Raw genomic sequence first — 23,373 nt, 5'->3', positions numbered from 1 at the left:
CAAGTTAGTGACTATGCTGGAGGAAAAGATTCTTGATTGGAGGGACAAGAAGAGAGGCTATGAAGAATCAGGGAAGTTGAAGATTTGCTAGACATCCAGATTTGGAAAACACCAGTACCTCAGGTTTAATGAAGAAAGGAGCTGGCCACCAAAGAGTTGGAAAGAAAGGAAGTCAGAAGGGGCAATTTGTAACCACCAGAGGCAAGAGGTCACAACGGCATTCTACACGGCTGGAGAAGGATGCAGATGGGCAGTCTGTGGTGACCAGAGAGAAGAGGACTAAGAGAAATTCCACATAACTAGAAGGTTTCAGTCAATACTAGGTCCTCAGTATGGAAACTGTAGAAGATATCTCTCAAGATTCAAAGGGTCCAAGAAAATGGAGAGATATACAGGACACCCCACCCAGTGGATGGCAGCTTAGCCCAACCTGTAAGAAAATCAAGCTTGTCCATAAAGAGATCTCCAACAGTCCACGGAACACAGATGATCCTTGCTGGGATTCAATATTCAAAGTATTGAAAAAATATTCTGCAAGCGACAGGTGGACAAACAGGAGAGTGTGCTGTCTTCCTGGAGCCAAGACATCAGATGTGACTCTAAGATTGGACAGGCTTCTGAAGTCAATGGACAAGGATCTATTGATGATGGTTCATGTTGGCACTAATAACTCTGCATTGAAGGATATCGCAGAGGTAGCAGATGACTTCAGGGAACTCACAAGTTTGCTGAAGAAGAAGAATATTCAAGATCCTTCCTGTCCCACAAGTGAAGGAAGATAGAAAGCACAAGATTCTGGAAGTGAACTGTTGGCTAGGTAAGTTAGGACCATAGTAAGGGTTTTGATGAACACTGGTCCACCTTCTATGGGGAGAGGGGAACGTATAGTTTGGATAGCCTCCAACTCAGCAGAAGGGGAACCAATCTCCACAGGGACAGGCTAGCTACCGTAGTCAGGGAGCATTAAATTACTAACAAAAGGGGAGGGTAAAAAAAGGGAAGATATGACTGCTCATTTAGCACAAAATCTAGATGTTGAAAACAAAATTAATCAAACAACCAAAAGACATGAAGATAAATTATTTAACGGACTATACACCGATGCGAGGGTCCTTCGTAACAAACAGAGAAACATAAATTTATTAGCATAAATTCAATGTAGTTGATATTTCTAGAACCTGGTGGGGTGATCTGCATGATTGGAACATAAAAAAAAAAATCAATAGTTATAACTTGTTTAGGAAGGACAGAGTGAGCAAGAAGGGATGGGGAGTAGCGCTCTGTCTAAAATGTCTACCTCTTTCTGAGTCACTGAGAACTCAGAAGAAAATAACCTTGAATTGCTTATGGGTCAATGTCCTAACAGTTAATGCACAAGATTGGGATATTAGGTGCAGTCTGCTACAGACCATTAAAACACCTTAGGGAACGGGATGACTGGCTCATTACGAACCTATCTATGATGTGTAGGAGGAAAAATGTATAATCATGAGAGACTTCAATTTGAGTGGCCTCATGCTGCCAGTACTAAAACACTTTTGGAAATTCATTGTTGTCAGGACAATAATTTCCTAACTCAAAAAATATAGCATTAAAACACAGGAAAATTCTAGATTGATCTTCCATCTTGACAAATAAAGACGAATTAATCACAGACCTAAAACTTAATGGGAGCTTAGGTAGCAAGTGAGCATGACTTGATCACATTTATAATGTGCAAACAGAATAAAATCCAGAACAAAATTACGTATACTTGGTGCTTTGAAGGGGCCAATTTTACAAAGCTGAAAACAATTATGAACCAAATCAGCTGAGAGGAAGAATTTAATCAGAAAAAATTGAATAATTGGAAATGATTTAAGAACACATTACTAGAGGTCCAAAAACCCAGGAGGAAGAAGTGTATATATATAAAAAAAAAACAACACCTGACAGAGGGCAAGTGAAGTAGCTATAAAAATAAAATAATATGAAAAAAAGGAGAAGTTGAAAGTTACAAATATAAATCAGAAGCTAGGAATTGTAGAAAATAGATAAAGGAATCAAAAGAATGCAAGGAGAAATTTATGGCTAGCAGAGTTTAGGACAATAAAGAGGGAGTTTTTAAAAGCATGTTAGGAACAAAAAAGAATCCTAACAATAGTATTGGTTTATTGCTAAATGGTAGAATTATCAATAGTAATCCAGAAAACGCAGAAGTGTTCAATAAATATTTCAGTTCTGTATTTGGGAAAGAACACATAATGTAGGCAATATCATATGATAACACTCTATTTCACTAGTATCTTAAGAGAGTGTTATACAGCAGCTACTAAAGTTAGACATTTTTAAATCAGCAGGTCCAGATAATTTGCATCCAAGAGTTTAAAAAGAGCTAGTTGATCAGCTCTCTTGACCACTAATGTTGGTTTTTCAATAGGTCTTGGAACACTGGGGAAGAAAGTTGACACTGTACGAACATTTAAAAAGGGTAAGCCAGGTGACCCGGAAATTACAGACCTGCCAGTCTATTGATCCTGAGCAAGACAATGGAGCAGCTGATACGGGACTTGATTAATAAAGAATTAAAATAATGAATGTCGATCAACATGGCTTTATAAAAAACAGATCCTGTCAAACTAATCTCTTTTTTTTAGTACTAGTTTGATTGACAATGGTAATTGTTTCAGAATTGTGTTGATATAAGACTTCTGCAAGGCATTTGACTTGGTACCATATGACATTTTGATTAAAAAGCTAGACCAATATAAAATTAACATGGCACACTTTCAATGGAATAAAAACTTGATAACTGATAGATCTCAAAAGATGACAATTCCCTATTTACAGTTGAGCGGGTGGTGTTTCCAGGGGTGTCCCACGGGGATCAATTCTTGGCCCTATGCTTTTTAACATTTTTACCAGTGACCTAGAAGAAAACTAAAATCATCACTGATAAAGTTGGTAAATAATACAATAATTTGGCATTGGTAAATAATGACGAGGACAGGTCACTGATACGGAGCAAGCTGGACCGCTTGGTAAGCTGGGCGCAAGAAAACCATATGAGTTTTAAAATGGCTAAATGTAAACAAAGCATGTAGGCCAGACTTGCAGGATGGGGGACTCTATCCTGGGAAACAGTGACTGAAAATGATTTGGGGGTTGGGGTGAATTATAAACTGAACATGAGCTCTTGATGCGACACTGTGGCCAAAGGTTTTTTTTTTTAAACCTCTCTCTGTAGCAGGAACCACTTCCCGTTGCCACTTTGAAGCTAACATAAGAACAGCCATATGAGGTCAGAGCAAAAGTCCATCTAGCCCAGTATCCTGTCTTCCGACAGTGGCCAGTGCCAGGTGCCCCTGAGGAAATGAACAGAAACAGATAATCATCAAGTGGCCCATCCTCTGTTGCCCATTCCCAGCTTCTGGCAAACAGAGGCTAGGGACACCATCCCTGCCCATCCTGGCTAATAGCCCTTAATGGACCTATCCTCCAGGAATTTATCTAATCGTTTTTTGAACCGTCCTATAGTTTTGGCCTTCACAATATCCTCTGGCAAGGAGTTCCACGGGTTGACTATGGGGTGTTGCGTGAAAAAATACTTCCTTTTGTTTGTTTTAAACCTCTGCCTATTAATTTCATTTGGTGTCCCCTAGGTCTTGTGTTATGAGAAGGAATAAATAACACTTCAGTATTTACTTTCTTTACACTAGTCATAATTTTAGACACCTCATCCTATCCCCCCTTAGTCACCTCTTTCCCAAGCTGAAAAGTTCCAATCTTATGAATCTCTCTTCATATGGAAGCAGTTCCATACCACTAAGCATTTTTGTTGCCCTTTTTTTAACCTTTTCCAATTTCAATATCACTTTTTGAGATGGGATGACTATATCTACACACAGTATTCAAGATGTGGGCGTACCCTGGATTTATATAGAGGCAATATGATATTTTTCTGTCTTATCTATCCCTTTCCTAATGATTCCCAACATTCTGTTAGCTTTTTTGACTGCTGCTGCACATTGAGTGGATGTTTTCAGAGAACTATCCACAATGACTCAAAGATCTCTTTCTTGAATAGTAACAGATAATTTAGATCCCTTCATTTTATATGTATAGTTGGGATTAAGTTTTACAATGTGCACTACTTTGCATTTATCACCATTGAATTTCATCTGCCATTTTGTTGCCCAGTCACCCAGTTTTGTGAAATCTCTTTGTAACTCTTGTAATAAGTTAAGCCGCTTATTAATGAAGAGTTGAACCTAGTCTATTTATTCCAGGATTATACTGTTGGGACCCATTTTGACAGCATAGCTGCTTGAGGAATATTCATTGAAAAGATTGGTTTTGCACTGTGATATGAAGTTTGCAAGACCTGTATTCAGCCTGATTTCTGGTGGCTGCAAATGTCACAAAAAAGAGCTCCTTTGAGTTCAGACCTGTGCTTTAACAGCTGTAGTGTTCCTGTGCAGCAGAGATGCTAAATAAGCGATGGCCACATTAACACCACCCTATACCGAAAACCCACCGACCGCTACGCCTACCTTCATGCCTCCAGCTTCCACCCCGGTCACACCACACGATCCATCGTCTACAGCCAAGCACTGAGGTACAATCGCATCTGCTCCAACCCCTCAGACAGAGACCAACACCTACAAGATCTTCACCAAGCATTCTCAAAACTACGATACCCACACAAGGAAATAAAGAAACAAATCAACAGAGCCAGACGTGTACCCAGAAGCCTCCTGCTACAAGACAGGCCCAGAAGAGAAACCAACAGAACTCCACTGGCCATCACCTACAGTCCTCAGCTTAAACCTCTCCAACGCATCATCAATGATCTACAACCCATCCTGGACAATGATCCCTCACTTTCACAGACCTTGGGAGGCAGGCCAGTCCTCGCCCACAGACAACCTGCCAACCTTAAGCATATTCTCACCAGCAACCACGCACCGCACCATAACAACTCTAACTCAGGAACCAACCCATGCAACAAACCTCGATGCCAACTCTGCCCACATATCTACACCAGCAACACCATCACTGGACCTAACCAGATCAGCTACAACATCACCGGCTCATTCACCTGCACGTCCACCAATGTTATATATGCCATCATATGCCAGCAATGCCCCTCTGCTATGTACATTGGCCAAACTGGACAGTCACTACGCAAGAGGATAAATGGACACAAGTCAGATATCAGGAATGGCAATATACAAAAACCTGTAGGAGAACACTTCAACCTCCCTGGCCACACAATAGCAGATGTAAAGGTTGCCATCTTACAGCAAAAAAACTTCAGGACCAGACTCCAAAGAGAAACTGCTGAGCTCCAATTCATTTGCAAATTTGACACCATCAGATCAGGATTAAACAAAGACTGTGAATGGCTATCCAACTACAGAAACAGTTTCTCCTCCCTTGGTGTTCACACCTCAACTGCTAGCAGAGCAACTCATCCTCCCTGATTGAACTAACCTCGTTATCTCCACACTGATATATACCTGCCTCTGGAGATTTCCATTACTTGCATCTGAAGAAGTGAGGTTCTTACCCACGAAAGCTTATGCTCCCAGTACTTCTGTTAGTCTCAAAGGTGCCACAGGACCCTCTGTTGCTTTTTACAGATTCAGACTAACACGGCTACCCCTCTGATGCTGTGGAGAAGGGCAGAGAGGCTGTCTGAGATAACTCTGTCTGAGCCCATTTAGGGCTTTGAACGTAAGTATCACGACTCAGAAATGCAACCAAGATTGGACTGGCAGTCAATGGACAATGTAGAGTAATGGTATTAGGCACTCATCAGTAGGCTCCATGTAGCTGATTGTCAACACAGCAGGTCATTTGTAGTTTGTAGGTACCCTTTTGGGTCATGTCAAGCTATAATCTGTTACAGTACTCCAGACTTGCAAAAGAACATGGGTAACTATAGCTAGCTCTGCATCCAGGTTCCTGATCAACTGAAAGTACATTTGACCATTACTGCTGTTTGGTCATCCAAGAGTAGTGAAGACGCCATTAGGATCCCTCTATAAAGGTTAACATTTTCTGATAGATTTGAACACATTTTGAAATTTATACTATACTTACAGTGACACACTTTAACAGTTCGTTCCTGTTCTAGTTCTAGCAATATCCCCCATTTTACTTCCCACGTCAACGGAAATGAGAAGCCATCCACTAGAGCAACAAGTTTAATTTCTGTACCATGCCCTGGCCTGAGGGACCCAGGGTGTGGATAGCTGACAAATGTCAATGGAGTGTTTTTTGATACTACTAGTCTACTTCACACAGGCACCAAACAGCTATCGGATGGAAACTTTCACCGACTACCAGCCTAATTCAAATGAAAACAGAAACTTAAAATAAAAGAATTTTACATCTCATCTCCTAAACCACCAATGGCTGCTGGTAATTCACACCAATTTCAATCTGGGTTGGAGTCACTCAGCATCTCCGGAAAAAAAAAAAAAAAAAAAAAAAAAATCAAACCATTTCTCTTTTGGTGCTTAACTTTTGCCAACCTTCTTTGCAAATTTTCTCTCAAGTGGCTAAACAAAATATTTTTAAAAAATTAAAATATTTCATAATTTGAATAAAATATATCCAAGTTAAATCATAATTTTATAATGTTAAAAGTATGTTGTGAAATGAACTGGAAGAGCAGTAATCATTTAATATTTTTATCTAATTAAATTTAAAACACTATTTTAGCCCATTCTTATTCAATATACTACTGTGTCTGTATGGTGCTTTAATTTTTTTTTTAAATGAAGAGTGATAAAGCCTGTAAAAAGCCTGAGCCTTTATAATCCTATTACTCATTTCAAATTAATGAGCAGGGAGTGATTCTATACAGGGAACAAAAGAACAATTATTTCTGGACATTTAACAGACTTAAAGATTTTAAATTCAGCTCTTAATAAGATCATGCATAGTACCTGTGCACTTACTACATCTCTTCAAAGATGGATCAAGAGAGACATAACATTTCAGAGTATGCTACCATTACTGAGAGCAGAGACTAAAAAGGATAGAAAAAGAGTAGGTTTGGCTCTTGCATACACTTTTATTGTGGAAACGATATGCATACACCAAATACTCTAAGTTAACTGTGTGGTTCAATATGGCCACTATTGTAACACACACCTGAGCAACAGCTAGAGAAAATGAAAGAATAATAGCATAGTCTCTCTTGGACATATTCCACATGGCTCAATTTAAAAAGGAATTCTATTTAACTTTGTGCTATTATATTGCACTGAGGCAAAGAAAAGTAATTTCAAATACATGCAAGAGTCCAGGTTACTGAAGTCAAAGAGAGAGAATTAAATAGCAAGAGAATGTCAATTTCCTGACTGACAATTTTAAAAGTGTGGAAGAGAGTGATCACCAAAAGTGGTCTCTGGATGACATATAAGTGTAAAGCTTTAAAAAAAAAAAAAAACCACACTCACCAAGAACTAGTAGAAATTTTTCCTGAGTGGGTCTAGGGTTTATCTCTGCAGAGTCATGGAAGGGAAAGAGGACCAATCCGTGAACTGCTAGTCCTTTGTAGAGGAGAAGAGGAAGAGAGCAGAGAGACTGGAGCCACTATTATTTTTCACAGGAAGGAAGGTACAGGCAGAGAGCACAGCAGCCTTAACCTGCTGGAAGGAAGAAGTGAGGAGCACAGGTCTCCAAACCACTGTCTCTTTAAGGGGGTGGAAACTGAGAAGCAGACAGCACAAGTGCAGGAGGAGGAGTGGTGGGAGAGCAGAAGGGTTCTTGCATGCCAGAAGGGCAGCAGTGAGGTCTGGCAAGAGGTAGGGCCCTGTCATTATTTAGTTGGGCGAGAGGATTAGACCCTACTCTCACCCAATGAAAAGCAATGTATAAAAAGAAACAAAATGAACTCATCCTACAGCAGCACCTCCCATCCCACTGGGCTGCATCTGGCTCCCTACTCTGGGCATTGCAGTGCATGGAATTATAGCACCAGGATTTGGCCTGGACATCCCCCAGTTAGGGCTATGGTTTTCGTAATTGTCCTAAGCCTCAAGCAAGAAAAAGAACTGACCACAGTAAGGAACTAAACTCTACTAAGGCTATGTCTACACTGTGTGCCTTATAATGGCCCAGCTCTGCTGCTGCAGCCGCGCCATTGTAAGGTGTGCTGTGGGGCCACTCTTTATTGCCAGGAGAGCTCTCCCAGCGACAAAATAAAACTACCTCCAACGAGGGGTAGCTTCATCGACGGGTGCGCATCTCCTGCCAACAAAGCGCTGTCCTCAGAGTGCTTTTCATCGCTAAAACTTTTGTCATTCAGGGAGTATTTTTTCACACCCCTGAGGGGTTTTAGCGATGAAAGTGCCAGTGTAGACACAGCCTGAAACAGTTGAAGTCAATGAGAACCAAAAACCATTCATGAAGAAGTGACCCTTGTGATTTGTCTGGCTAAGCTGCCTAGTGACACAATGTCACGTGTTAATGAGCCAAGCTCACTTCCAAGCTCTTGGTCTGTATGGGGACAAGAGTGGTGTGGAGGCAAACAAGCTCAACCTATGGATGGGCAGGGGGGTGCCATGATGTTTGAAGGACAGAAGGTGAGGGTAAATTGGAGAAAATGGGGACAGGAATGAGAAGGTCCTTGCAAATCCACGATAGCCTCAAGGTGATCTGCACAATAAATTGCATATAAAAATCAGAAAAATCCACTGTCAATCTGATTAATGGGGTTCCTTTAGCACACAGGCGGCACTTAAGTATTCCTGTTTTAACTAAATGATAATAAACCTTTGGTTGGACAACCCTGATCTCCAACACTATGTAGATGCACATTCTAAAACCAAATAGACCTTCCCTTTCAAGTAATCACCGAATACATCACATGTTATGAAGAACAAGTACATTAAGTCTGAACTTTTTTTCAAGGACATAAGAGCAAGTCTGCCCAGATTCTTTACTTCAGTATTACAAGAAATTTGTATATGCTGAAAGCAGAAATTACACCAGCAAGTTTTGATTTTGCACTGCTCTGTTACACTAGACTGGACTAAGGATTCAGACCGGAAATGAGAAATATTTCTTACTCCCCACCCACCACCACTGATGCCTTGATATTTTTCCATGAGGAGAGATTTATTCTTTCTAAAAAAGCAGAAACAGTTCAGAGAACTCCATATAAGAGGTTACCTTTTAACAGGACATTTGGAATATTTAAAAGATGATATTTTAATACTAAGTATTCATTTTTATTATCGCATGAACAAGCTACATCTAGTCACTCTCTAGTTTTCTAATAATGTACATACAGTATTTTTACTCCACTCGGTATAATTTTTTTTTTTTAATATCAGAAGATATATGATCATTTGTTTTTCCATCATAATGTCAAGTGCAGAAGCTGCACTAGATGAGAATAATATGGCTTAAGGCAAACATTGCCCTGGCTGCCAACTTCTATGCTGCTTGGCTTTCCTCCCCTGCCCTTCACCACACTGATTGAATGCCTGGCTGGTTTTGCTTCACTGATTGGCTGCATCCCTCTTCCCTCCCTCGCCCGCCAGTGAGAAGGCACCAAAAACAGTCTCTGTCCTGGCCGGCAAAATGCCTACGGCCACTCCTGCACATACTGCTTGCTTTGTGGAAAAAGCTTGGCTTTTACTAAAGCCGCTTTAAAAAGATGAATCCTTATACTCGTCAGGTCTTGGTTAACAAATCTGATGAGCTCTATGGCCCAGAATGCACAGACAATCATCCTTGTCCTTGAAAGAATGTATTAATTCATTACATTTATCTAGGGTGACCAGACAGCAAGTGTGAAAAATCAGGATGGGGGTCGGGGGGTAGTAGGAGCCTATATAAGAAAAAGACCCAAAAATCGGGACTATCCCTATAAAATCGGGACATCTGATCACCCTACATTTATCCAGTTACTTTTGGACTAACTCATGATTTTATCGCAAATCTTATGCTATATGGCATTTCTCTTAAAGCAGTGGCTCCTGAGTCAGCTTGAAAACATAAACTCTAAAAGGTTCAAAAACCAGAAGGCAAATAAACATATCCAAAATTGTTTTATAAAGTCTCATGATTTTTAGGGCCTGAGTGATAATTTCACGTGCTTGGGGTTAGCAATACTGCTTTTGTATTCCTCTTGTAGTTTCTACTTTTCCTTTAGTATTTATTATACAAATGATACATCTCTCTTATAAGTTTACATTTTCTGGGTGTGGTATGCATCCTATTGAGACATAGAGATTGACAACTCTCTCTGAGGTACTATAAAAAAATTTATACTCAGTGTTATACAGGACAAGCCAAGCAACCCCATATTATCCCATCCCTAAAGTAGTCTCTACCCCATCATAGAAATAACATTTTTAGTTACAAAGAGAACACAAAACCACTTAAAATCATATCAATTGTTTTTGGGGGGGAAGGAGAGGGGAATAACCCTGGCCACTACACTATATTTCCCAGCATGTAACAAGCTGATGTCAAAGTAATATTTATTTATAAACCCCAAGCTTCCTACCAAACCCTCCCACAGACAGGAGGACCCCCAGGTAAGTCACAGGCTTTTCAGCTTTAGCTAGCTCTGTTGTTGCATAAACTAAAAACAAAAGAAAGACGAAACTTAAAAGACAAAACATATCTTTCTTTAAAGAACACTAAACATTTATGAGATGCTTTACATCAAACCTTCCCTGGGTTTCTACATTAATTACTTATTGTGACTGCCATCTCCTCAGACAAAGAATAGAGGAAACAACCCTATACAGCAGCTAAAAGGCAAAAGCCAAAAAGAAACTGGAGCCTTGTACAATACTTAAAAAATTATTATTCACAATGCAGGGTACAGACTTGCAATGTCAGTCTAATTCAAAGACGTGAAATAAAACAACAAACAGTATGTGTACACTACAAGCATTACAGCAGCACAGCTGTAGCCCTGCAGCTAAACCGCTGTAGTGTAGACATTTGGTACAGTGACAGAAGGGGGTTTTCTGTAGCTGTAGTCGATCCACCCTCTCGAGAGGCAGTAGCAAAGTCAACAGAAGAATTCTAGCAGTGTCTATACTGGAACATAGGTTGGCTTGACTACATCGTTCAGAGGTGTGAAATTATTGTGAGCAACGTGGCTAGATTGACCTAAATTTTAGGTGTAGACTAGGCCGAAGATTACCTGGTGTGCAGCAAAAGAAAAGACTGCATTTGCTCTCCTTTGTACCATTTCCTACTGCATGCAATATTGCTTTTATATACAGGAAAGAAACAACTACATTCCTAAGACATAATCAAATAAGTGAATGAGGCACCAAAGCCACCTACAATGAGTATGCAGAAGGTCATAAGACTTAAGAACTATAATGTCTCTACTGTTCTGATTAAACGCTAATATTCTGTCTGTAACATTTATTTTCATTACTCTTTCTGAAGTGTGGGCACACTGTGTTCTCTTGCTCTCCTAGAAGGAGAGGATCACATGATACTATAGGTTTATATAATTTTTCCATACAGTTTGAAAATAATACTACTGTTAATGAAAAGTTAAGCTTGTTAGTCAGTCACTCATACACAGTATGCCTTGCTTTGTGTGTGAATTATTAAAAAGTTACTCCTACCATTTACACTTTTATAAAGAATGTCTATTTCAAGCCTGTTTCTGTCTACTGCTGATTTGGCTCCTCCTTTTGTAAAGTATATTTGGATTATTCTAGCCATTAAGTTTAGATACTGGTGCTTTTATCCCCTCTAACAACCATCTGAGCAGGTGAATGCTTAGACAAAGTTTATACTGAAATCACCAGACAACTGTTTAAATTCTTCTTCTTACGAGTACTGTAGATCCTTTGCAATAGGAAAAAAAATCAACTGATGTATCATCCAAAAAAGCTCATTTAAACAGAAATCAAGTGCTTCCTGCTTCTTTTGAATTCTTGTACCTTGAGGATTTTCTCAAATCATTCAGGGAAGCCATTACGATTTGGCTTAATAGTTATACAGAAGTAATAAACACCAGCAGCAAGTACTCCATCTACTCTATCTCCTTGCCAGAAAGCGTGATTCAGAGCTCTAGAAAGAGGAGCAGTTTTGACTTGTTTACTTTAAGAGTTCTAATGCTGTAACCAGAAGGTTCTATGTTTTGGGTTTGGAAACAGGAGAGTAAATCTATCTTGCAGACAACTGACTATCAGAGCCATAAACCCTTCTACAGGTACTGAAACTATAAAAGTAACTGTTGGACAAATATTAGAAACTGTACCCTGTATCCATTACTGTGATAAATACTGTCATGAACTCTTTTTTACTCTTACTATTTTTTTCTTTTATTATCTAGGGTTACCATATGTCCGGATTTTTCCGGACATGTCCAGCTTTTTGGGCCTCAAATCCCCGTCTGGGGGGAAATCCCAAAAAGCCGAACATGTCCGGGAAAATAGGGAGGTGCTGGGCTGGGGGCCGGGCCGGGGCCGGCAGTGCTGGGCCGGGGGTGCTCGGCTGGCCTGGGGCAGTGCTGGGCCGGGGGTGCTGGGCCAGGGCCGGCGGTGTTGGGCCGGGGGCTGGGGCCAGAGGCCGGGCCGGGGCAGGCGGTGTTGGGCCGGGGGCTGGGGCCAGAGGCCGGGCCGGGGCAGGCGGTGCTGGGCCGGGGGCTGGCCCGGGGCCCGGGGGTGCGGGGCCGGCAGTGCTGGGCCGGGGGCCGGGCCCGGCGGTGCTGGCCTGGGGGTGCTCGGCCAGGGGACGGCACCCCAGGGCCCGAGCTGAGCCGGGCTGGGGCTGGGGCCAGCCGCCGGAGGGAGCCGCTCGGTTGGGGGGAGGGGGGTCAGACTGGGCCGCGCCTCCTCCCCCCACCCCCCAAGCTTACCTGCTGCCTGCTTCAGGCTTCCCGTGAATCAAATGTTCGCGGGAAACAGGGGAGGGGGCGGAGTTGGGGAGGGGACTTTGAGGAAGGGGTGGAGTTGGGGCGGGGACGTGGGCGGGGCTAGGGGCAGGGCCGGGGCCCTGTGGAGTGTCCTCTTTTTGGACACTCAGAATATGGTAACCCTATATTATGTGGGGTCTTGTTTAAAACTGCAGAGAACACTAGAGACAAATGTTTCCCTCTTTCCCTTTAAAAAAATTATCATTTGAGTAAGAGGTACTTATATCGCCAAGATAGAGTTGGGTATAATTATTAGGTCTCTGTGAGCCCAACCGGCTGATCATTTTGGCTCTAATGAAATCTTAATGCACATTGATAGTCAGAGCCAAATTTGGATTCAGTTTATCATAATTATTTACATAGCACCCCAACCGATGTGTGCATAGGAACTTTTCACAAACCCCTCCCCGATACCACTTACAAGGTAACTATTTTAGGAAAATGTATCCAGGCCTTACCTGAAAATTTCCTTTCAGGGATTAATGGGGTTCACAGATCAATGACATTGAGGTCTCTGCTCTATGCAGCCTTGGAGGCTGACCAGACCTTTCAATCTGTGGTAGGGGAGGTGGGGTTCCACCTCTGAGAAACTAGTAGTTTATACTCTCTCATAGCCTAGGAAACCTCTAGTAACTCTAGATCAGTAAGGACAATTAAGCAAAAACACTTAATTCCATTCTCTATAGCAGTGGTTGCCAAAGTGGGGTGCACGCACCCCAAGGGATGCACAAGACGATCCCTTGGGGGGCACAGGAGGAGGGAGGGAACGAGCGAGGGGGAAAGCTCCCCCCTCCCCTGGCCGGCAGGGCCACCCGGAATGCAGGGGCTTTAGGGGCTGCAGGGCCCTGGCCTGCAGCTCTAAAGCCCCTTTCGGAATGCGGCCCTGAGTCCTCCGGCCCGTGGAGGAGCAGGGGCAGCCGCACAGCCAGCAGCTGGAGAGAAGCAGCACTTTGAAGGGGAAAGCGCTGCTTCTCTCCTGCCGCTGGCTGCGCAGCTGCCCCTGCTCCTCCTGAGTCCTCTGGTCCGTGCTTGCAGGGCTGCATTCCGAAAAGGGCTTTAGAGCTGCAGGCCAGGGCCCCGGGGCCCCCTTAGCCCAGGGCCCTGCATTCCGGGTGGGCCTGCCCGGGGGGGGGGGGGGGGGGGGGCAGCTCCCAAAATTGTGGCCATGGGTGTGGTGCTGCGCTGAGCAGAGCCACCTGCACACCCCCTGCACCAAACAGGAGCTGCCCCAGGTAAGTGCTCTGCTATTCGTGCTGATACAGAGGAAAGATCTAACTAGACAGATTTGTGTCCCTTGCAATAGAACTTTTTTTTTAAATATAAAAATATTTTTTAAGATCTGACATTTTAACAAAAATAACCAAAACTATAATAGAGAAACATGACTAATATACACTTATTTATATTTGACTATTTTAGAGTCTCATTTTATAGCCCTGAATTGGCTATCTAGAGTTCCACTTCAATGTGTATATAGCATGAGTTTCACAAAACAATCAGCTGCTTGTTACAGATCAGCTGTACTTCTAATGAAAAATACAAAATATTTTCAGTTAAGTAAACACAATTTGAACAAACCACTTCAAAGCACACCCTATTACAATGTACCTAGCTAAACAGGGGGAAAAGTCTAATTTGAAAATGTACTGCATATGAAAAAAAAATATGCAAAAAACGTTATATATGATGTACAGAGTTCTTAGTTTACATAAGGACTGTCCAATCTCATATGTTTGGAAAGCACCCAGCACATTACAGACTCTATCACAAATAAATAAGAATAATATAATGTAAACCAAGAAAGGGAATAGATTAGACAATTGCTATTGGTGTCAAGTAGGCATAGGTTTTATTTAAGAACTTTCAGTTAATTTTGAAACAGGCTTAATACAATTTGTGATTGAATAAAAGCCACGAGACCTATTTAGTGAACGTAATAAAATGTGATTTTATTTTACGTAACACTAGCTTCAATGGTTTGTAGTTTCTTATAAACTTGTGATCAGTCACAAGGCCCCATGTCTTTTGAAATAATCATTTCATTTCAAGGGAACATTCCCACCCCCGCGCCCCCCAATATAAATATATTTGCACATGCCTACACACCATACTTTGCTGGAAAGTCACAACATTTTTTAATCATTTCCTTCCTGTATAGCATTCACAGATTACGGTTTTAAAGTTTTTACAAATTTCAATACTTTTTGTTTGTTAAAGGAGGCACAGGAGTATTTGCTGCTCTTGCTTCCCTACCTGCCACTGCTTCACTATATGACAGACTTTTTATACAAAGCCTTTCATCTCAGAAAATCCCAGTATGCTTTACAAATTATACATTTAAAAATTAACTCATTCACCACTCATCCACCACCATGTGTTCCATCCCTCATTCCTCTGGGGTGGAACACATGAATCCATTTACCAGCACTCAGAAAAAATATATACATTTAAAGGCAGCAAATGAAGAATATCATATCCTACCAAAGCTGCTGTAGAGATTTAGTTACTAGCACAAATGTAATTATTCAAATAGGAATTTGGCAATCTTATGTGTGTATAGGATTTACTATAAGAATATAAATTGTTTCAGGTAGGTACTACTTTATTTTCAATTTCCATTCAAATCTTGTAACTAAGGACTGTGTGTTAAGCCAAAAATTTCTCTTAAGCTTCACTGTGTCAGCACTACAAAGTTTGATGTTCTTTGTTACTACAGTTTATAAATGGGAAATGATAAAATGTCTAACAAACACTTTTTCCTTTTATATTGTATCTGGAAAACTTTTTTTAAAAAACTTGCCATCACAGCTATTTTATAAAAATGTGATTATATTTGTCAAAAAGCAACAAAAAAAAGCTTAAAACAAAATATCAACCATCCAAATGTAACCAAACAATTCAGTTGTATATCACAGTATACACTAAAATACAAATGCAAAAGAAATCTTTTACTAACCTACATCATTCAAGTTTCAGGAATAAGATAGGAAAGGTGTGCTAAAGTGTTGCCTGTTTCATTTCCCTTTTCTGCACCGTGTTTGGTAAAAAAAAAAAAAAAAAGACTTATTTGAAGAATGAGGAACTACACAAATACGTAAGCTGTCTCTTCTTTAAAACAAAGAACACACAAAGGGATTTATCACTGAGAAGAAGCAGTATAAAAATCTCACAGAACATTTTATACTTCAATATGACACTTTGAAGTATGAGTGAAGTACAGAAATGCCTCTTATTTTGAAGAAATGCTGTGTGGAGTTGTATATTTATAGTATGGTAAATGCTACTTTAAATAAATCTATCCCAGTTCATGTTATGTTTGCTAAAAACAAATGGATTATGATTTTAATTCTAACATATTCCTCTTTATCTGCTTTAGTCTCAACATTTTAGTATAATTTATTTCTATTTCTAAGGCCAATATTTCATTAACAAATACCCCCCATCCCTTTTTTTATTTGTCATTCTCTGTATAGTTGTATCACCATCTTTCAGGGTTAAATGCAATACATTTTCTACTATTTTAATCACACTCCATTTCACAAACATTTTATTTCACTGCCTTTCCAGTCCTGCAGCAATAAAAAAGCCGCCTTTGTTTCCTTAGTCAACTCTAGTCTTCATGCCTTCTGTCCCTTATGCTTGGAACTCTCTCTCCCTCTTCTCATACCCCAAATGACCTCACTCTTTCTTAAAATTCCTCTTTAATGCACCCTTTTTTCTGTGAAGTCTTTCAGTTATGATCTTTCCTAGCCATTTCTAACATTTCAGTCTTGCACCCATCAGCAGCTGGTTTGTGTCAAAAAACAATTTGGGGACTTTGGGGTAGAGGTGTCTCATGTGTAGGAGCAATGCTATGCATCATGTCAGTACACAAATAATAATAAAAAATACTTTTGTCTGTGCACTAGCATTGTGACATCTATGATGTTCACATGAAAGTGCACAGCCACAGGGAAGAGGCCATTTACTTGTTAACTGAAACTTATTTCCCCTTTATAATGAAAATGCATTTGAGCAGCTGCACAGCAGAAAGGATAGTCTGGGCAGGCAGCACATTCATTGTATTTTGGTGCAATCACATTGAAAGAGATTATGTTTTCTTAGCAACAAAGTGATGGATTTCTTTTAAGATTGTGTTTAGCATTCAAATAAGCAAGGTTGGTTTTGTGATTAAGACACTGGACTGGGACTAAAAAAAAAACTAAATGAAACTCCTGGCTCTGCCACATACATCTTACATCACATTGGGAAGTCACTTAATCACTCTGCTTCAGATCCTCATCTGGAAAGTGGGGATAATAGTATTTCCTTTCTCCCACCTTTAGTCTGTCCTGCCTGTTAGGCTCCGATCCATTCAAGTCATTGGGACGGTTCATAGTGCATAAAATCAAGCACATGCATAAGTAATTGTAAGAATGGGGTCTTCGATTGTAAATTCTTTGGGATAAGAGACTCTTTCTTACTGTATTATGTTCAGCTTTGAGCAAAACAGAACACCAAACTCAACTAGTGCCTCTAGATGTTGCCCATGTAAATAAAAAACTTTATTTGATTAAAATAAGAAAGGCTTTCATTCACTTTCAAGTATTTCCACAAAACATTGCATTGTGAATTTTTAAAAGGTGGCACCAGTTTTACTTATATAATGTCATTTTCTGCCAATTTGTCCACTTCTCTGTATCTTAAGTATTACAGAAGCATGACAAAAGTGAATTCCAGAATTATGTGAAAAACATTTTACATGAAATATATATTTTTAATAAAAGCATACTGAAAAAGTTCTTAGCCAATTTGAGTTGAATTACAAAAAATAATGGAATGGTGGGATACTTCCACCTTCTACAACTACTTTAATGGTGTGATAATCAAATCCTGGCAAATAAATGTTATTAGAAACCATGCTACCAATAGCTTGTCAATTAAAAAAAAAAAAAAGAGTGCTTCTCTGCACTAAATACAGGTTAATTTCCAATTCAACTCCAGACTCCATTACCATATGACACATACTCTTGTAAACTACACAGGGCTTTTTGTTTTCTTTTTCAAAATTACAGGGTAAAAAGAGGCCTCACAAAAAGCCACAAGTGGGTTCACAATGTTCATACATATATATGAGAATTTCCTGTTGTGTTAACTTTCTGAAAGGGGAAGAGAAGCAGAAGAAATGTCCTTGAAAGGTCTGGGAGCTCTAGTTTCTGAAGTGAAAACAAAGTACGGTATGTCCACAAAACCTATTCAAGCATGGGCAGACCTACCAAGTAGCATCTGATCTGCCATGCTACAGAATGTCCATTCAAACATAAACCACTGACACGTGAACACCATGGCTGCAGTGGAGTTAAGACATTTCTAAACCCATGTAAATCTAAACACATTTTTCTAATGTTTGGTCCTTGAAATGTATTTTCTTAATGACTTTGGTCTATACAACACAGAACGATAAAGAGCACAATACAACACAGAATACTAAGTGGTGTATAGTCATAATTTAAATGTTTCTCAGGAGCAGATGGAGTTTTAGAAGTTTTTGAAGGCCAAAAGGGAGGGAACTTTGTTTACTTTAATTGAGAGCCTCTTCCAGGCATATGGGTAGTATGAAAGGCAACACTAATTTGGGTGTGTGGTCAGAGAGTACAGAGTAGAAGAGCACATAGGAACACCAGGGAGAGATGAAGGCATGGAAAAGATAGGGAGAACTTTGAAAGAATAGTTTGAACTTAATGGGTAAAAAGGGGGAGTAAGTGGCAAGCAGACAAAAAACTAAAAGTGTGGGACTAATGTCTTGGCAGTGGGGATGCACAAGAAGGGTCAATTTCTGCAGATGTTAAATGAGGATTTGGGAAGCATCTGGATGCAAAGGGAGTCAAAGATAAGACCAGTATTGTGAGCCCAGATATCAAGAGAGAAAAAGATACTGATTACTAAGATGGGGCAGAGAAAATGAAATTGAGGTAGTGGCACAAAATCCAAGGGGAAAGAGACTAGCAGAGATGCTGGAATGGACAAAGGGGGAATATATTCAGTATGGAGACATAATTGGGAGCCATCAGCATAGACATCGACAATAACTGACCCCACAGGAAAAGATGAGTACCCAGTGAGAAAGTTATACAAAGATGAAAAATTGAGCCAATGAATGAATCAAAATGGATTTGGACAGAGGGTGGGAGGGGAGAACCCTTCAAAGACATGATATAATCATGATCATAAAAGGTGAGAGAGGAGAACCCAAAGATTGGGTGTCTTGAAGTCTAGAGAGGAAGAGGATGTGGAGGACAAATAAACGCCTGACTGTGTCACATTTAACTACAGTATATCTCTACTCCTTAGCAAACCTGTAACTAACCTACTATGTGTAAACAGCAGAATTGTTCTAGTTAATTATTTAACATTAACTTCCTTCTGAAGGTGAATTACTCAAGGTGCTACATAATTAATGCTGGTTAATAGAAGAGAGGAATGTGACAGAGTGCACCTGTGTCCAGGCTGTAATAGGAATCTCAAGATAATCTTTGCTTTATTTGTAGTATCAGCCCTGAATAAAGATATATTTAAAAAAAAAAATTTTTTTTCTTCTCAGTGGACATAATGCTGCACACAAAGGCAATAATGACAATCCATAACAGTTCAGCATTGAATGACTTTATGTTCTTGGATCCATGTTATTATTGAAATGTAACCCTTTTGCCTCAGCAGGCCCTAACCCTAACCAAATTCAAACTCTTTCCTCACCAAAGAACAGTAAGTATTCAGTGTTGCCAACTCTCAAAGTTATGGTGAGTTTTACAATATTTGGTGTTTTTCTTAATACATCAGGTCCTGAAGTGAAGCGTTTATGTCAGCATCTCATCTTTTATTTAAAAGAAAAAGTTCTAGCCTCCATGATTGTGAAGAAAAATTTGAAAATGTCATCTGAGCATGTCCCAAATGCTCAAAACCAGAGGCTAAATAAAAAGAACTCTACATGAATTATTTTAAAAATCTAATGATTTTTAAGCCAATCTCAAGATCTATTGAGGTCTGATTCATAATATATTAACACCTGGGATTGGCAATTCTGAGTATTTCTGAAATAGCCATCTTGATGACCTACTTCGGGTTGCTACCCTATTGTTAATGTACATCTGACACTAAAACTCCACCTAATTTTCACACTGGATGCATATCATCACAGGTAATCTTTGTGAATTTTATGACAATACCAAAAACTTCCCCTACTCATTAGCGAGGCTAGAATTTATTTAAATCAGCAGTTACCAAATTCCATTCCACAGACTAGTGGTCTGTGGCTGGAAGTTGCTGTCTCTCGTTTCCTGAAGAGAGAAACAAAGCGGGCAAGAAAGATTAAAAGAATAATAGTTAATCACACTGCCTACTGGTTCACAAAGAAACACACTTAGTTGCATTGGGGACAGCTAAAAATAGCATGGAAGTGTGTATATATGTTCCCATGTAAGAACTGCCATAGCTTCCTCAGGGACATTCTGCAATTGTGAATGGGAGGGGGCGATTTGGGAACTTTTTTTTTTTTTTTTAAGATGAACTGGAGGCAGGGCTCAAAGTGAGGTAAAACTGTGTGCACTGGGAGGTTTACTAATGCTGTAATGTAGGTCACAACTAAAGAGAAGAGCACATGTGTTATAAAGCAAAGTAGGTATGATCACTGCAGATACAGTTTACAGACACAGAGGAATAATTCTCTCATTTTAATGTTTCTCCTTTCGTTTTAAAATTTAAATGTCCTTATTAGTTTCATCTTTTCAATCTCTGCACCGTTTTCCTTTTAGCTCAAGTGAAAATGACAACATTGGCATTTATTTATTCAACTTCAGGAAAATGGCTGGTTCTGAGCTCCTGTGGTGGAAAGTGCAAATGCTCAGCTCCCTCCCAGCTCCTGTTTACTTTGAATTCTGACTGAAAGCAAAAGCCTGGTAAGTAGAAAAATACATTAAAATAAGGCTGACTTAGTATTTTCATATCATGCTCCTTGGTGTACAAATACACACAAGGGCAGGTTAGCTATTCACATGAGAGCATATGTGAGCCTCAAAACCCACTCAGTCAGAAATTAATGAAACTAGAAATGAACTAAGTACACTTAAAGAAAAATGGCATATTAAGCAATTTCTCTCTTAAAGGGCTTAAACCTCAACATTTATTAACGTAGCCCAATAGTGTTATAAAAACTATCAAAATGGACATCAATTTCTCCCCCACAGGAGACCAGTCACTCCCAGTTTAGTCAGAGGAAGTTACTCATATCCTGCAGTGGGAGAACTGCGTTAATACGAGTCCAAAAGAATATCTGGAAGGAGCAAAAACCACATGAAATTGATGCGCTACCATATTCAGATACTTAATAGCCAGCTCATCAAGTGCGCCTTACTTCCCCAAACATTATGTAGTAAGGTTTGCTGTGGTTGCCGTGAGGGGTGGAAGGTACGGAGGATTAAGTGTTTTGTTTGTGATTTCCCATTAAGTTGCTGTTCTACCTATGGAAGAATTTGAGCAGGTCCAATACTTTCACTTGCACATTATATCACTGAATGCAAAGAGAGACAGTTGTGGGAGAGCCTTTGGTGCACTCGTAAGTCTTAGAGGCTAGGAGCGGCTGCAAGCATCAGAAGGACATCCTCAGACTTCAGGGAGAAGACTTTTAGCTAAATTATGCTAGCTGTCTGTTCCTGGCCATACTCGTCATCAGAACAATGGAGGAAGATAATAGAGAATTGTATAGAGAACATAGTTTGTTTAAAATGCTAGAGAGGAAGGAGTGGTAGGTTTGTAGAAATTTTGACGGTGTCCAGAACCCGCCCCCGCCCAAACTCTGCCCCCCACCTGCCCAAGGCTCTGGGAGGGAGTTTGGGTGGGGGAGGAGGTCTGGGGTGCAGGCCCTAGGCTGGGGCAGGGGATTGGGGTGCAGGGTGCAGGCTCCGGGAGGGAGTTTGGGGATGGGAGGGGGTGCAGAGGGAGGGGGTGAAGAGGTGAGGGCTGTGGGGTGTGGCTTCAGATGAGGGGTTTGGGGTGTGGGAGGGGCTCAGGGTGAGAGTAGGAGTGTTGGGGGTGAGGGCGCTGTCTGGGGCTGGGGGGTTTGCCGTGTTAGAGAGGCTTAGGGCTGGGGCAGAGGGTTGGAGTTCAGGGGGATGAGGGGTTGGTGGTGTTGGAGGGGGCTCAGGGCTGGGGCAGAGGGTTGGTGTCCAGGGGGGTGAGGGCTCTGGCAGAGGGTTAGGGTGCGGGGGAATGAGGGTTCTGGCTGGGACTGGGGATAAGGTGTTTGGGGTTTTGGAGGGGCTCAGGGCTAGGGTAGAGGGTGCGGGGGGGTGGAAGCTCTGGCTGGGGGTGTGGGCTCTGGGGTGGGGCAGGGCTGGGGATGAGTTTGGGGTGCAGGCAGGCTGCTCCGGGACAGGGGCCAGAGAGGACTCCCCCCAGCCTTTTCCCTGCCGGCAGCAGCAAGCTCTGGGGGAGGAGCTCCCCTTTCCCGCCCCACAAGCAGCACACTCACCCCCACCACTGTCACTGCATGTGCTCCTAGAGCCCCTCTCAGGTCCAGGAATCTCCCTCGCCTCCCACATGCTGGGTGCCGGGGGGTGCTGCGTGCACCTCTTTCCCTGCTGTTGCCCCTGACTGTAGCCTCACTGAGGGTGAGGGATGGGGCTGCCTCCTTGCCCAGCATGGGGCAGGAGCAGCGACTGTGGGCGGGGGCCCTGTGCTGCTGGAGGGTCCCGCTGGAAAAGGGAAGGGTCTGAGGTGAAAGGGCAGGCTCAGAGTTAGTCTGCCCCGGCAATCAAGATGGGGGCACTAGGACCCTGCGGCAGCAGTTGCTGCAGGGAGGCAGCATGGAGCTGCACGGAAGAGACAGTGACTGTCTGCTCTGGGGCCCTGGGAAGGCAAGAGGGGGCCAGGGGACATTCGGGGAGGCACGGGGGGAAGGGCAGAGGGGCACCTGGCCCCAAATATTGGTGGAGCTGGGCTCCTAGGCTCTGAATATTGCTGGTGCCCAGGCACCACATGGGAATATCACTCGCAGCCTATGGAAGACTGTTGCCGGCACAGAGGCCCGAGGACAGCAACAGCGGGGTTCGTTGCCCGGTGTGCTTCACGCCAATAAACACACCAGGGTGGAGAAGCAAACAAAGTTTATTTGAGATCTCAAAGTGGTGCAAGGAGACAGACAAGTCTCAGATCAAGCACACTGAGACAAACAGTTTTTCTCTCTTTATACATTTTACAACTAAGCCCCCCCTTCCCCCCTCTCTTCTCTCCCCCCCTCCTTCCCCCATTCCCCCTCTCCCCCCCTCCTTCCCCCATTCCCCCTCTCCCCCCCTCCTTCTACAAAAGCCATATTTATATATTCAAGCAATTAAATCATTCTAGCGGCTATAAATCTAGCTTGTTAGCAACACTCCTCTAAACCATTATCTGGTCCTGTTTCCCTTTGATTTATTATCTCCTCTCCAGTCAGAAACATA

The 23,373-nt window shown here is 41.6% G+C and overlaps 1 protein-coding gene across 10 annotated transcripts in view; it reads right to left on the bottom strand.

The window, feature by feature from the left end:
- Positions 1-23,373, bottom strand: part of SPIRE1 (spire type actin nucleation factor 1) — a 172,077-nt gene that overhangs the window by 122,696 nt on the left and 26,008 nt on the right. Inside the window, exon 1 of one of the 10 annotated variants that reach the window (XM_042843145.2) lies at positions 15,861-15,931. The exons of the other annotated variants lie outside the window; for them this stretch is intronic. The gene's annotated coding sequence lies outside the window, so the exon portion shown is untranslated. Of the gene's footprint in view, positions 1-15,860; positions 15,932-23,373 lie in introns of those variants that run through there. 10 annotated transcript variants of the gene reach the window in all.

The sequence above is a fragment of the Chrysemys picta genome, chromosome 2 (assembly GCF_011386835.1).
Source record: "Chrysemys picta bellii isolate R12L10 chromosome 2, ASM1138683v2, whole genome shotgun sequence".
In the NCBI taxonomy this organism is placed as follows: domain Eukaryota; kingdom Metazoa; phylum Chordata; order Testudines; family Emydidae; genus Chrysemys; species Chrysemys picta.
This window is presented reverse-complemented; position numbering and strand designations above follow the sequence as displayed.